Below are 9373 nucleotides of genomic sequence, written 5' to 3' on the forward strand. Positions count from 1 at the left end.
AAAAATTAATTAATTTATTTTAATTGGAGGCTAATTACTTTACAATATTGTGGTGGTTTTTGCCATACATTGACATGAATCAGCCACGGGTATACATGTGTCCCCATCCTGAACCCCTGTCCCACCTCCCTCCCCATCCCATCCCTCTGGGTTGCCCCAGTGCACCAGCCCTGAGTGCCCTGTTTCATGCATCGAACTTGGACTGGTGATCTGTTTCACATATGGTAATATACATTTTTCAATGCTAGTCTACTGTGAACTATAATGGAACATTTTGAATCTGCTTAAAGCTAAATCATCTGATTACTCCTAATCAATAATTAATATGCAAGAATGTTAATCACAGGGTCTGGCTTTCTCTCTGCTCAACCCACATCAAAATGGTATTCAGCTATTCTTTACACATACAGAGTGGAGAAGCAAAGTCACTGATCACTAAAGTAGTGTAATTAAAAGGAGATCTAAAGGCTTCTCAAAAAAATACCTCCTCTGTTTTCCTGAACATTGTTTTGTTAATGACAGCTATATGGGTTAAGGCTTTATAGCTCCAGAAGAGTGTTAGTTGCTCAGTCTTGTCCGACTCTTTGCAACCCCATGGACTGTAGCCCACCAGGCTCCTCTGTCCATGGGGGCTCTTCAGGCAAGAATACTGGAGTGGGTTGCCCTCCTGTATTGCAGGCAGACTGTTTATCATCTGAGCCACCAGGGAAGCCCATATCTCCAGAAGGTCTGTATTAACAGGAAAATGCAACCCTGGAATAAAGCCCATTGAGATGCCATCTCCCAGTAATCTATCCCAGTTAATTAACCAATAAAATCAAAACTTTCAAAGGGTTGGAAAAGAAAGATCAGAAACATGAAGTGAAATATGGGTTGTGCAGTGGGCACGTGAGGATGCTGGGCTCCTGATAAAGGTTATATCTCGAAGACTTGGAAACACGAGGCTCCCAAACTTAACTCCATAATTCCAATTCACTGTGTGATGACAGAGGGTGCTTCACTGATGATGATGGTGATGATGATGATAAGATAGCTTTAGCACAGAAAATGGAATTTCAAACCACCTTCTCTGGTGTAAACTACAGAATCCCCAAAGAACTAGCCTTAATTACTTGATAAGTGCCTGAGAGAGAACTATGTACTAAACTCTCTATATCTGAGAAAGGCCCTAAACTTTTATTTACAGTAAACACCAAGTGACAGAATGATTAGGCTGAGAAATGAAAGGAAATGGTTATTTATTATTCTGGATGAAATCACTCAGGTTAGTGCTGCTTTCCGAAGAAGGCAGGTTCGATCTTCTCAGCAGCTTGCTTCACGCTTTTGCTCCCTGGGCAATCTCATCCATCCCTGTGACTTCTCTCAAGCTCTCTGTCTGTAATTCCTGCAGTCACCAGCAGGTTGGTGGTGGACCATTGGGTGAGATTTCTCTGCCATGATGTCCCAGGACCCTAACATACTGAAGTGTGAAGCCAGAGGAAAAGAAATAGATAAACCCATTCCTAAGAAATTTAGCATAACACCAACCTATTTTATCCATCCAGCAAAATGTCAAAACTAAAGGATGCATTGCCTGCGAACTCTGGAGGGAGTGGAGAAGGGCATGTTAAAAAAGTTCAGCCCTTCAGTTATGGCTATGAACATCTGCTAGTTAGTTTGCCCTTAAACATGAAAACTGAGAAGGAAGATTAAGGTGTCATAATCAAATGAAGAATATTTTTACTTAAAAATATAACCAATACTTAAACAAACTGGTAGGTACAACAAAGACATAGCAATTAAAGTTTAAAATTATAAATTTCCAATATAAGTCAAGAATTTTTTTTTCAAGTAAGTGCTATTGTTATTTCTAGTTTTCATTCTTACACTGAAGAAAACGTAAAACTTACACATTTTACAAACTTCAAACATTCATTATGAGTGCTTATAAATTCCTGGCCTTATAACTGTGTACTATTTTTTTTTCTCCAAAACGTAACTGCTTCAGAATAATAGCATAGGCATCTGACCACTTATTTGCAGTTAATTGGGCTTCCCAGGTGGCACTAGCGGTAAAGAACCCGCCTGCCAACGCAGGAGATTGAGACACAGGTCCGGTCCCTGGGTTGGGAAGATTCCCTGGAGGAGGGCATGGGAACCTACACCGGAGTATGCACTAATTTGCCTCCTTACACTCTTACCTCTGCAAGCACCTCACACAGCTCCTTACCAGCCAGCCGTGGCAGCATTTTCTACTTAGATATCTGACATTCCTCCCATCAGGTTTATTTTTCCCAACCCCCTACTCCCTTTTCCCTAAGTTCCTCTTTCAGTTCTAGCCACTATCCCTAGACAATATTGTCCGAATTGCATCCTTATACAAGGATGATGCCCAGATATGTAAATCACACCAGGATTCCTGCTGTCCAGATCCTCACTGCCAACTGCCTGTGAACTGCTCCCACTAGACAAGCCCATCCCAAGTTAAATAAGCTCTGGTAGGAATTTATCCTATTCATCTCAAAAGGTGTTCTTGTGTGATACCTATTTCCAAGATACTCTCTCAAAATCTTGATATCATCTTTAAATCATCTTCTCATTGTCCATGATAAATACATTTTCATGCCCTTTAATTTTTTTCTTTCTCAATCACTCTTCATAATCCTCTAACTTTTCATTTACATGAACCCTGCCCATATTCAGACTCTTGCTTCTCAACTGTTATGATAGTCAAACTGATTTCCTGCCCCCTGTACGTGTCCCTTTCTGAATGACCTTTCCCTCTGATCTCAAAATTAATTTCCTTTCTCACTCTTACTAAACTTCCCATGCATAAAATTAAAACCTACCCTTTGTCATCTAGCATACCTTGGCTCCAGTCTTTTCTTCTAGGTTATTCTCCTACCACAACCCCACTCATTGTCATTTGTTGAAATAATAACTACATCTGTATTAGCCAGAAAGGACAAAATTATGCTACAGTAACAATCTCAAAACCTCACTAGCTTTCCACAAGGGTTTAGGTCTTGCTTATGACTTCAGTCTTTGGAGGACACTGCATCTTACTCCATGCTGTCTTTATTTAAGTAAGTGTTAGTCGCTCAGTCATGTCTGACTCTTTGTGATTCCATGGACTGTAGCGTGCCAGGATCTTCTGTCCATGGAATTCTCCAGGCAACTGGAGTGGGTTGCTGTTCCATTCTCCAGGGGATCTTCCCAACCCAGGGATCGAACCCAGGTCTCCTGCATTGCAGGCAAATTCTTTACCATCTGGGCTTCCCTCATAGCTCAGTTGGTAAAGAATCCGCCTGCAGGGCAGGAGACCCTGGTTCAATTCCTGGGTCAGGAAGATCCTCTGGAGAAGGGACAAGATACCCACTCCAGTATTCTTGGGCTTCCATTATAGCTCAGCTGGTAAAGAATCCACCTGCAAAGTAAGAGACCTGGGTTTGATCGTTAGGTTAGGAAGATACTCTGGAGAAGAGAAAGGCTACCCACTCCAGTATTCTGGCCTGGAGAATTTCAGAGAATTCCTAGGATTGTATAATCTATGGGGTTGCAAAGAGTCAGACAGGACTTTCACTTTCACTTTTCTTTACCATCTGAGCCACCAAGGAAGCCTATCTTTATTTAAGCTTCCGGATAAAGGAGCTCTGCCTGGAACTTGACAGTCTTAGGACAGAGCGAAAAAAGGGATGGCTGTTTAAGTTTCTCCCCATATTTCACTGGTCAAGGCAAGTCAAATGGCTGTGCCTGGTATTAATGAGAGAAGAGTTATAATTCTCCCACATGGAAGGTCCCAACAGAGAGTGTCAGCAAATATTTTGGACAAATAATACAATCTACCACACCATCATTAAAGCACAACATAAATCCCACCATGTTTTCAGTGTTTTTCTTCTTCTAGGCCACAGTATTTCAACAGCACCACTATTAACAAATTTGGGCCAGATAATTCTTAGTTGTGGGATTTGTCTGATCATTGTAGAATGTTTAGCAGCATGCCTAGCCTCAACCTACTTCAAAAGTGAAAGTGTTAGTCGCTCAACCATGTCCAACTCTTTGCAACCCCATGGACTGCAGCCCTCCAGGCTCCTGTCCATGGGTTTCACAAGACAAGAATACTGGAGTGGGTAGTGATTCCCTTCTCCCGGGCATCTTCCTGCATTGCATGCAGATTCTTCATTGTTTGAGCCACCAGGGAAGGGGAAGCCCCAACCTATTCTAAACCTAGCTCCAAACATGTTCACCCACCATGCCAATCAAAAACAGCTCCAGACCTTCAGAAATGTTCCCTGGAGGGGTGAAATCACCAGCACTCAGTAATCACTGGTCTAGTCTATGAGTCTCTAAGGAACAGGACTGTATCTTAGTTGTAACTTAGCATCCTCATGGCACTAACTCCTATGATACATGTCTAATCACTGTCAAAATAGAATTGCAATTTCAGGACAAGATTTTCTTTATTAAAAAATCAAAAGCAGTATTTGTCTCTCAGGTTTCTTTAGGGAAAAAAAAACATAAATTTTAGAGACAGGAAGGCCAAAGCTTCTGGCTTCAACACTCCATAAGATTCTGGGAATGCTGCTTAACCTCAGTTTCTTCATCTTCAAAATGGGCACAGCAGCATTCCCCTTGCAGTTTTGTGATGATGACTGGATGCAAATTGCTTGGTGTTTGGTGTCTTGCTCAGTAAATGGCAGCTATCATCACCATCACCGTCAGCACAGCATCCCTTCCTCCATAACACCCTTGAATATGAGATGTTTAAAAACCTATTTGCCCTCTTGCGTAGAAATGCCAAATGTTACTCACAGAAAGAGAACAGCATGGTCCCACAAAATACCGCCTATGTTTGTTTCTCCATAAATAAGACTTGTTGTCAAGAAACTTGAGCTCAGTGCTCGTGGCTCTGCCACGAAACACATAAGCTTGGATATGAGCAACAGGTTTTTTTGCAGCACTTTCCTGGATGTCAGCAGAATCTCACAAATCAGGCAAGAAAAGTCCAAAACATATGCCCTCAGCAACCTGCCAAAAACCAATAAAAAGAACTGTGAGTAGAGCCAAAATCAAGGAGGCAGGCAGCAGTGTGGGGCTGCAAACCCCAATACATTCACATGGAAATGGATTTCCTTTCAGTAAAAACCTTTCCAACTGATGAAAAGAACCTTCATGCAGCTACCTATTATATAGGCAGGAGCTTCAAAATGACAAATGTCTTCTGGACTTTTAAAAAAAATACAACCATTTGGAACAAGATATGTTGACAACTAGTGGTTTTGTGGATAGTAAGTATAACTCAGCATGGAAGAACTGGCCTGTTATAATGAAGTAACATTGTGATGTTATCAAGACTTAGGCATTTTCATATCAAGTGAAAAATATCTCTTGTTTTCTGGTTAAGAAATGAACGCATGGCATGGCAATCAACACAAGTTTAAAATACAGAAAAAAATAGCAGAAGTCTCAATTTATAAAAGATAGGCTGTGTATTCTTTTTTCAGAAGACTATGATCCCCTGGCTGGCCAAATGAAATGTAAAGGGATGGCGGCTTTGTGTGTTCGATTTTTTTTTTAAACTATTGTGAGCTGGTAGTATTTCAACCGAAGGCCCTGGAGACTTAAACGCTTGAATTCCCAGCATTAGGAGCAAACGCTGCGGCAGCATCAACAGGGAAAGCTCCTGTGCCATTAGAGCTGGGATTTCAATCCAGAGGCTGTTGTGATTCAGCCTGTTTCTTTGGTGAAGCTGGGGTCAGCCGGCTTCAAAGATTAAGCTTGTTTGACCCTGCACATCAACACTCAGAACCACGCTGTCTTGGCCGCGGGGTCGCAGCGTCCTAGCCCCTGCTGGCTGTAAGCGGATCCTTGCCGCCTGCCCCTCCTCGCCCAGCACCGCATCTCCTCCTCCGCCCCGGGTACCAGACTGCCCTCTGGCCCAAGGCCGCACTCTCCTTTCGAGCAGAACTGTAGTAACCAAAGGACTTTTCGGCAACAGCCTGCTGCACTCAAAAATGTGTTTCCTTCACTTGCAACACTCAACCTTGCTGATTTAATGAGCCCCAAAGGGCAGCCTCTGCATAACTTACTAAATTCTAATTAGATAATTAAACTAGATAGCAAAAAATCTTTACTTTTGTAGGGATGAAACGTAGGCTGTTTTATTGTGTGCAACTAACATTCCACAAGCAAAGCATTCCCAAACCGTTATCAAAATAAATAAACATTCAGTTCCAAACTCAAAAATTAATACTTGCTTTCCTCAAGGTTCTAGGACTGTCATATGATATATTTTTTTAAAGGACTGAGAAAGAATAAATACAGAAATCTTCATACATGCAGGCATTTAGTCAGTAAGTATTTATTATTCAACATCACTGTGCCAGCCACTGTTCTGAGCTTCCAATAGCGATAAACTTCTAAGGTCTCCTTTATGTAGTGATTTAAATATAAACTAATGATAACCACAATAAACATTTATGTCCATAATTTAGGCTAAAAATAGAAACATTTCAGCCTTTATTTTCCACATTCATTTACCTCAGCCTTACTATTCCAACGTGAGTAACGAGCCACTCACATGTACTGCCTTATGTACTTTTCCTTTTATATACTTTATGACTCTTCCAACTGTGGACGATTTGCAAAGTAAATGAAAAGTATTCCTCAGGAAGTAGTTTGGACATAAAAACAAAAGTGAAGGCCTAACAATATGGCTCTTTCTTCAGTGCTAATGCACTTGCATAAGGAAATGGTTTTAACTGAAAGTAAAAATTACTGACAGGAACTCATTGCAATTCTATTCTGGAAGACTTTGAAGGAGAATGAGACAACTTTCAGTTGTCAAAAACTTGGGAGGGAGTAGAGCATTGAGACAAAAAGACTTAAGGAAAGCATTTTTAAAGAGGGAAAACCTGGCTTATTCTTTTTTCTCCTTTCTTCCATCCACCCTAAAAAAATAAAGAACTTTATTATTCAGTTTTCCATTGGTTTTGTACAAATGTTTAAAAGATTGCTCAAATTACCCTATATGTTTTTAATTTTCCCTTATTTTCTTTCTTAGTTTGCAAATCCATGTTGCTTGTTCTTTTTGGGAAGAGGACTAACAACATTTTTGCTGAGAAAGTAAGTCAGAATTAGATATTACCTTTTTTCCTTCTTTCTCCATTCCTAATTGATTTCTTCAGGAAATTAGTGGACCCTATTGATATTCTCAAAGCAAAATTTTGACCAGTCAGTGCTAACCAAAAGTATCACAGAATAACTCTAGGCTGTTCTGCACGATGGCAGACACCAGGTGGAAACGCAAAACATCCAAGCATCTGAAAATTTCCCAAATAATTGTTTCACATGAACAAATTCTATGAATTATTAGATATGAACTTTTCACTTTTAACCTGAAGGTGTGTTTTTATAACAGTTGTAGGACTAGAAATAAAATTTTGATGATCCTACAATGACTTCTTGAGTTTAGCTTTCTCCAAAAGGAAGACATAAATTAACTACGGTTGACTGAGACAATGACATCATAACATGGACTATTTTGATGTCTTCCACTGTGGCAGGCTCGAAAGAAAAGTGGGATCCAAGAACAAATGTGATCAAGTCCCCCTTTCTGGGCCATTCTACCATGTTTCCTCTTCTCTAGATATCATTAGCCATTTTAGACTGTCTCTCTCTCTCTCTCCCTCTCTCTCTCTCTCTCTCACACACACACACAGCCCTCAGAGATGTGTTTAAGTCAGTTGTCAAGAACAGAACATTATCTTATTTTATTTAGTGACAATTTCCACTATAGAATTTACCAAACCATCTTTTGAACTGTATATTGGCCTAAATGGGGCAACTTTTGCTTTAGAATATAAACAGTAACTCTCCTTTCAACACTTAATTTGATTGACATCAAAACTCACTCGAATGATGATGAGAATCCGCACCGAGAAGCTCTCCCTCCACGGAGGACCCTGTATCCAACTCTCAGAATCTGAGAGTCAGAGCGAACACAGCACAGGCCTGAGACAGGCCAGGGCTGAAACCTGAGCCCTGAGTCACAGATCTGCACGCTGAGCAGGGTCATGTAAGTGATATAGGAAGCCAGGTGCAGTCCGGGAGAAAGGGGCTGATAGAGACAAAACTCAGGAAAGTGGGTTGCAAAGTAGGGTTAAAATTCAGACCTAGAAGGGAAATGCAATGAGAATGAGAAACCCAGGCAAAGGCAAGTGAGGCAGACACTGTGAACACTGGATAATTAGGCTGTGACAGGAGGCAAACGTCCCATGGGCGGCAGGCGCTGCATTCAAACCGAACACCAGACATGTCTGTTTCAAACTGTTTCCAGACTCCACTCACTGATGAGAACGCAGCCCCTGGGGTCCTGCCAGCCCAACTCATCAATGGGTCAAAGAGCAGGCAGGGGTCTAACTGCAGCAGCAGACCCTCAGTGCGGCCCCACGGCCTCCTATCTAAAACCTTTGAGCTCTATGTGTTTTGCAGTTTAGAATTTTTCAGATATTAGAAAGCATGAAACAACTTGTGTGGATCTCCAAAGGAATTATGCTGAGTGAACAAAGCCAATCATCAAAGACCACATAATGTACAATTCTATTTATTTAGCATTTTAGCAATGACAAACTTGTAGAGGTGGAAAACATACAAATGGTTGCCAAGGACTAGGGAGAGGGCTGGTGAAGGAGGTGTCTGTGTCTATAATAGGGTAGTGCGAGAGATCCTTAGGATGAGCTGTGTTGCATCTGACCGTGGTGGTAGCCACACAAATCTATACATGATAGAATCACAAGGAACTAAAGGGAATATATGCAAAACTGAAGAAATCCATATAAAGCCCATATGTGCTCAGTCGCTCAGTCGTGTCTGATTCTTTGCAGCCCCATGGACTGTAGCCTGCCAAGCTCCTCTGTCCATGGAATTTTCCAAGCAAGAATAATGCAGTGAGGTACCATTTCCTACTCCAGGGGATCTTCTCCACTTAGGGGTCAAACTCGTGTCTCTTGCATCTCCTGCATTGGCAGGCAGATTCTTTACACCCAAAGCCACCTGGGAAGCCCAATAAAGTCCATGGATTATATCAAAGTCAGTCTCCTGGTTGTGATGTTTTACTCCAGTTACAAACGTGACCATTGGGGGAAATTAGGTGAAGAGTATATAAAATGTATTCTTTCATACAACATACAAAAGTCTCAAAATTAAAAAAAAATTAAACATTAAGAAAGCAATAAAGTACATATTCAGAATATTAGGTAACACTCCAAACAATGTCAAACACATGAATATTTCTGCAGAAAAGCGTGTGACTATTCACACCAAGTGAAATGCAGGTTATAAATAGACTTCAGTCAGCTGAGGTCAGGTTTTATGACCACATGAGTTTGGT

The 9373-nt window shown here is 41.1% G+C and overlaps 1 long non-coding RNA gene across 1 annotated transcript in view; it reads right to left on the reverse strand.

The window, feature by feature from the left end:
- Positions 1-7976, reverse strand: part of LOC136147929 (uncharacterized) — a 72441-nt gene extending 64465 nt beyond the window's left edge. Inside the window, exons 1-2 of the long non-coding RNA XR_010659415.1 lie at positions 7896-7976; positions 4795-5010 (exon numbers count right to left, since the gene is read on the reverse strand). This is a non-coding gene — a long non-coding RNA (uncharacterized lncRNA). The remainder of the gene's footprint in view (positions 1-4794; positions 5011-7895) is intronic.
- Between the last annotated feature and the right edge of the window lie 1397 nt (positions 7977-9373).

Source organism: Muntiacus reevesi, chromosome 16 (assembly GCF_963930625.1).
Source record: "Muntiacus reevesi chromosome 16, mMunRee1.1, whole genome shotgun sequence".
NCBI lineage: Eukaryota > Metazoa > Chordata > Mammalia > Artiodactyla > Cervidae > Muntiacus > Muntiacus reevesi.